The sequence below is a fragment of the Dipodomys ordii genome, unplaced genomic scaffold, assembly GCF_000151885.1.
Source record: "Dipodomys ordii isolate 6190 unplaced genomic scaffold, Dord_2.0 Scaffold65, whole genome shotgun sequence".
In the NCBI taxonomy this organism is placed as follows: domain Eukaryota; kingdom Metazoa; phylum Chordata; class Mammalia; order Rodentia; family Heteromyidae; genus Dipodomys; species Dipodomys ordii.
The window spans coordinates 5,762,593-5,769,318 of record NW_012267281.1 but is presented as its reverse complement, the minus strand read 5'-3'; positions in this window follow the sequence as shown (position 1 = coordinate 5,769,318).

The following is a 6,726-nucleotide window of genomic DNA, read 5'->3' as shown; positions in this document are numbered from 1 at the left end:
GGGGCGCATCGCGTGGGTCCCACGCCCCCACCGTGCCCCGCTGCGGGACGCCGGGACGCCGGGGCGCCGCCGCCCTTTCAATCAGAACATTCACCTGACTCAAGTCAAGAGAGAAAGCCTGAACTCCGCTTTAACCCACTCTGCCCGTAACCCAGGCACATCCAGACAGAGAAGAAACGTCTCTCCCTGAGTTTTCCCAGGAAATCGCTTCATTTGTTCCTTCAGTCATTCAACAAACCCCAGTTAAACCCACTGGGTGCAAAGTAGTTGTCTTTAAAAATAATAATGATTGGGATTTGTCTCAGATGAACTTTTTGTTCAAAATTAAAATGGCATCCAGGTGCCAATGGCCCACCCCTGTAATCCTAACTACTTAGGAGGCTGAGATCTTAGGATTGCAGTTCAAAACCAGGCCAGTCAGGAAAGCCTGTGAGATTCTTATCTCCAATGAACCACCAAGAAATTGGGAAGTGGAGCCATGGCTCAAGATGTAGAGCCCCAGGACTGGCACAAAAATTAACTAAAATTAAAAATGAGTTAAACTAAAACGGCTTTGTAGATGTCCATAGAGGGAGAGAGGCTGTAAAATAATAGGAAGTCTTAAAAAGAGATGCTATTGGCTACCACAGAGATAATAACAAGGGATATTTGAATTAAGAATTTAAAACATTTGGAAAACCACAAGCCATATGCTTTCACACAGGCCTCTTTCCTGCCTCTCCTCTGTGTCAGGAGTTTGGCCAGGCAGCCGCGCTGAGACCATCCTGCACCTTGCCTGTGGTCTGAGGAATGAGGTCAGCCCTTCTGTGTTTGCACACAGCCCCTGAGACTTGCCCCAGGAAACCCACAGCGTCCTGTCCCCATGGCCATAACACAGAGACATCAGTTGGCCAAGGCGAGGTGATTTTCTTCCAGACTTCCAGAACACTAGGCCAAAGAGCAAGATTGCCTTCGCCATGGGGGCCGAACCCCTGCCAGGGGAGCCCCACGGCTGGAGATTCTCTTTCAGTCCCACAGGCTGTGGTGCACACCACATAATTATAGGAGAACTGGACATGTTCCCCAGAGGTGAGAGTCCTGGGCCTGGAAGGAACTTCGGAGAGCTTTTCACTTATATTAATAAAAGGGAAAGTTAATAGCCTGAAATTCCATCTCACAAAGGGGGGTGGGCAGGGAGACTGTAGCATAACAGTTCAGCTATCTGCAAAGGGGGAAATCAGTGAAAAGTCTACAGAATGCCAGCTAGGTAGATCGTATGGGTTTTGTTTTGTTTTAAAATCACGAATCACATTGCTTTCGTTATTTCGATGCACTAATAGAATCAAGAGAACTGGAACAGCCAGGTGCTGGTGGCTCTTGCCTGCCATCCTAGCTGTTCAAGAGGCTGAGATCAGAGGATAGAGTTTAAAACCAGCCCAGGCAGGACATGATGCTACCGCCTTATCACCAATTAACCACCAAAACGCCAAGAGTCAAGTTGTAGCCCAAGTAGTAGAGTGCTAGCCTTAAGAGAAAAAAAGTTAAGGGAAAACACCTAGGCCCCAAGTTCAAGTCCCAGGATAGGAATAAATACATGCACACACACACACACACACACACACACGAATGCACACACGAATGCACACACACTCACATAAACACACAATAAAGGCCAAATAAGTTTCATCTAGGTTCTAAGCCTGCATTATAGCAGAGGCTGGGCACCCCGCAACGGCAAACTGGCTTCAAAGAGTACTTCCATCAAATGTACCCCATTTTCTCATTTGCTCTATTGGCAGCTGCTGGATATGTTCTCACAGGAGAACATTGGTGACAAATTCCTGTACATCCTGGACACCCGGTGAATGCCAGGAGAGCTCGAAGGCTCTGTGGTTGGTAAGGATCTCCTGGCTCCACTGCTGGAAATGGAAATTTCCTTCAGTGCCAGCTCAGAAAGAAATGTGATCATATTTGTTCAGGCCCCTGATTTGGTGGATGGAAACTGCAGTTCCAGGGGGATTCGCTGGTACTGACTCCTGGCTGAGGGCAGCACCGGCCACACGGGAAGCAACCATAGATGCTAAGGGCACTTGGTCGTGTGACTGCAGGCGCAGCGGTGGGGCTTGCTCAAGTGCATACTGTTGGCAAATCCAATCCTGGACACAACTCAAGTTTCCAGATTTCCTCCACTAACCCACACAGCTACTTGGGAACTCCTCAGATTCTGTTCCTTAATTCTGTAATGTAAGCAAGCTCCAAAGGAGCTTTTTGAAGCAGAGAACAACCGCCAAAGCCTCTTTTTCCACAACTGCCTCCCTCAGAGACAGTGCTTGACCCTGCAAGAACATCTGAACTCACCACAATTCAAACATACCATCATCAAAAGCAGCCAGAGTGGGCCTGGTGGCACACTCCTGTAATCATAGCACTGGGAAGGTTAAAGAAGGAAGGGCTAGAGTTCATGGCCAGTCTGAGCTACATCGTAAGGGCCTGTCTCAAAAAAAAAGGAACAAAACAAATGAACAAACATCCTTACCAAAAAATAAAAACTGTCAGGAAACTGGGGGCTGGTGCTTCATGCTTGTAATCCTAACTACTCAGGAGGCTGAGATCTGAGGATCATGGTTCAAAGCCAGCTCAGGTAAAAAAAAAAAAAAAAATTCCAGTGAGATTTTTTTTTTTCATCAGCCATGGGGCTTGAACTCTGGGCCAGGGGCTCTGTCCCTCAGCTCTTCAGCTCAAGGCAAGCACTCTACCACTTGAGCCACAGCACCACTTCCAGTTTTCTGAGTGGTTTACTGGAGATAAGAGTCCCACAGACTTTCCTGCCCGGGCTGGTTTTGAACCGCGATCCTCAGATCTTAGCCTCCTGAGTAGCTAGGAGGAGACTCTTATCTCTAACCACTCAAAACCCAGAAGTGATACTGTGGCTCAAAGTGGTAGAGCACTAGCCTTGAGCAAAAGAGCTTAGGGACAGCACCCAGGCCCTGAGTTCAAGCCCCAAGATGGACAAAAAAAAAAAAAAAAGCCAGAAAGCTCTAGCTCTGCACACAGTCCCCTGAACCTTCTGCAGTTTCCAGCTGGACTGGTTTGAAAAAGCTGAAATGTCTTGGGTTGTCTAGGAAAGAAGTCCCTGGAGAGGAATGAAGTAGCAGGATCCAGACATCAAGGACAGAAGAGGCATCACCAAGTCAGCTGTGCTGGGTCCTCTCTCTCTCTCTCTCTCAGCACACACACACACACACACACACACACACACACACACACACACACACACGTGGCCCAGCTTCCCTGACCTACATCATTCTTTAAGGTTTTGCTCATCCCATCATTCTCCCTCTGTCTCCTGTCAGTGAATTCCTTGTCCTTTTCCTTTAGTTTCTTGGCTTTTACCTTCCCACCCTTCCCTTTCCACGATCCCCCAAACAAAATGACCAAGGCAGCAAAGAAAGCAATGAAAATGGGCGAAATTTCTACCTGAACTCATGTTTTGGGGGTCTATTTGGCTTCTTAAAGTATGGACTGTTGGGAGGTAGCCCCTAATGGTTCGTTTCCTGTGAACTTGGCTTGGGATGTGTGGTACGCCTATTTCACTGGAGAGACTCTGAGTGCAGATGACAGCTAATATGCTTTGGGAATCAAAGTAGAAATGTTGATGAGACTGCTAACTAATCAGTAAATTAAATATTGCGGCTAGAGCTGTTCTTCCCAATGTCCTACATCAGATCACACTGTCAGGATGCAAAGCCAACATCCAGATTCTGTTTAAGTGATAACAGTCGGGCTGGGGCCTGACACTGGTGGCTCATGCTTGTAATGCTAAATACTCAGAAGGCTGAGATCTGAGGATCCCTGTTGGAAGCCAGCCCAGGCTGTAAGACCTGGGCTGTGACACACATACACACACACACAGATACAAACACACACACACACACACACACAAAAGTCAGAAGTTGAGCTGTAGCACAGGTGGTAGAATGCTAGCCTTGAGAAAAAAAAATGGGCTGGAAAGGTGGCTCAGTGGTAGAGCGCTTGCCTTGCATGCATGAGGCCTTGGGTTCGATTCCTCAGCACCACATAAGCAAAAAGAAAAAAGCCGGAAGCGGTGCTGTGGCTCAAGTGGTAGAGTGCTAGCCTTGAGCTGAAGAGCTGAGGGATAACGCCCAGGCCCAGAGTTCAGGCTCCATGACCGGACCCAAAAAAAAAAAAAAAAGCTAAGAAACAGAGCCCAGGCCCTGAGTTCAAACCCAATATCAGCAATAAATAAGTAAATGAGACAGGCAGGAGGTATAGCTCAAACAGCAGAACCACCTGCCTATCAAGCATGAAGTCCCAAGTTCAAATCTTAATACCACATACGCACATCAAAACGATGGAAAGTACAATTTTGGTACTTCATTATCTTTCAGAAGAAATTTAGTAAACAAACTGAAACTCATATGAGTCTCAAGTAATGCTTGTAATAAAGTTTAACTTTATGTAAAGTTTACATGTACATACAAACTTATAAAATATATATGCTATATTATTTACATATCACTTATAAAAATTGACATATATGACATACAATTTGAGATTTCTATTCTACCCATAATATTATTCCTTTTTTTCTGATGACATTTCTAGAGAGGTAGCATCAAATGATTAGTATAAAAATTTATGAGAAGCAGCTGGGTGCTGGTGGCTCACGCCTGCCATCCTAGCTACTCAGGAGGCTGAGATCTGAGGCTTGCGGTTCAAACCCAACCCGGGCAGGAAAGTCTGTGAGACTTTTATCTCCAATTAATCACAGAAAAAGCCTGAAGTGGCACTGTGGCTCAAATAGTAGAGTGTTAGCCTTGAGCAAAAGGAGCTCAGGGATAGCACCCAGGCCTTGAGTTTAAGCCTCAGGATTGAAAAAAAAAATTATGAGCAGCATTCCATTTTAGAAATGTTAACCCCCCCCCCAAAAAAAAAGATCATTTTTATAATTGCCTCACTAAAAGCTTTTCTGAAAAGTCTTTGTGTCATCTAAGGAATTTCACATTGTGAAATATATTTGTGAGAATACTTAATGTAAATATTTCAAAATAAGTAGCGTGATTTTACCCGCATCACCTCTGAAAATGAGTGCCAGTTGATGATTTGTTCAAAATCTTCCCAGGCCTTCTTCTTTCCCCCTCAGAGGGCATCTGTGTTCTATTAGGGCTGTGTGTGTGTGTGTGTGTGTGTGTGTGTGAGAGAGAGAGAGAGAGAGAGAGAGAGAGAATGAACTTTCATAGCCTCTGGTGCAGCATCTATAAAAATTGTGATGATTTGAGGACTGTACCTTTTTGTTGTTGTTGTTTTGAATTTCTAAAACTTCTCTTTTTTACTCTTTTATTATCTTTCAACAAAACGAAGACTGAAGAACCGCTTTAAGAAATGTTATATGTTCTCGCCGAGCCCAGTCTGCTGACCTTCAGGCCATGGAGCGAAACCTTTCTTTTAAGTCAAGCATCCCCCATTGGGAAGCACTCCAGCTTTTTCTTTTTATGAGGAATTTTAACTGCTGGACTTAATTTAATTATTGTATTTTGTACATACTCCCAGAAGCCCCAGGGCATGAGCTTTGCTTTTTTCCAAACTTTCAAATAAATATCTTTAGAAATGCATGTTTCTGATGGCAGTGTAACTTCTTTGACTTAGATTTCGGATCCAAAGTCCAAACGTGACTCTTGGTATTCCTGCCTGTGCACACACAGCTTCCCACCTTAGCCCTCTTCAGCAGACAGCTGGGGGCCGGCACCCATGGGCTGCAGACATTTGCATCCTTGGAGTGGGTCTCCAGACTCGTCTTAATGAGAAAATAACCATCTCTAAAGCTGAGCTGCATTTTAAAAATGGGCTGGCTCTGGGGCATGGCGTGTAATAAGAAGGTTCCCCGAGCAGACACTGCCAGGAATGTTGGAACACACTGGCCCCCATGACCGCCGCTACCACCATCTTGTCTGTAGGGTTTTTAGAAAGTTCCTGTACACAGATTCATAGGTTGATCCTCCAGCCTCCCTCAGCATAGGCTCAGTGGGAGTCTGCACATGCATGCACGTGTGTGCGTACACACACACAGAGCTGTCATCCAGAGCTAAGACCAAAGATTCTGTCTTGTGTATACTTAAAATACATACAGATTATACAACTATGTAAAGATAACTTTTAAAAATAGAATAAAAAAATACATGTAGAAAAAGGTAGTATTTGTCTGGGAGTCAGGTGATGCTGTCAAAACAAACTGCTGAGCTGGGCACTGCTTTTCATAAAAACAGAGGCAAAGACATCAGCCTAAGGAGTCCTTAGTCCCCAGAAGGCCGCTGGGCCCAGGTGTTCTCTGGGAGGGCCTCAGGAGGGAGGGAGACAGACTGCGCTACCAGGCAGAGGCCTCTGGGAGAATCCTGGCAAAGCAGCTTAGCCGCCATCATCACCTTTCCTCCCCTGAATGCCTTCACCCTTTTCCTTTCAGGCTGGCCTGCATGTAGGTCATCCTGACAAGGGGCTCTTCAGTCATTTTGACTGGAGGGCCTGGGCCTCTTCTGACGCCCATGACCTCCCAGGAGAGAGCCTGGAAGCTTTGATGGAAATGATTTGCCTTGGGCTAAAAGACCTCTGGTTGGCCACTCTTTACCAGCCTAATAAGGCCAGGACCTAGGACATAGATGAAAACCTTTTTTCTTTCATTTTTTTTTTTTAGCAAAGGAGATTTGGGGATGGAATGATTCCAACTATAGAGTT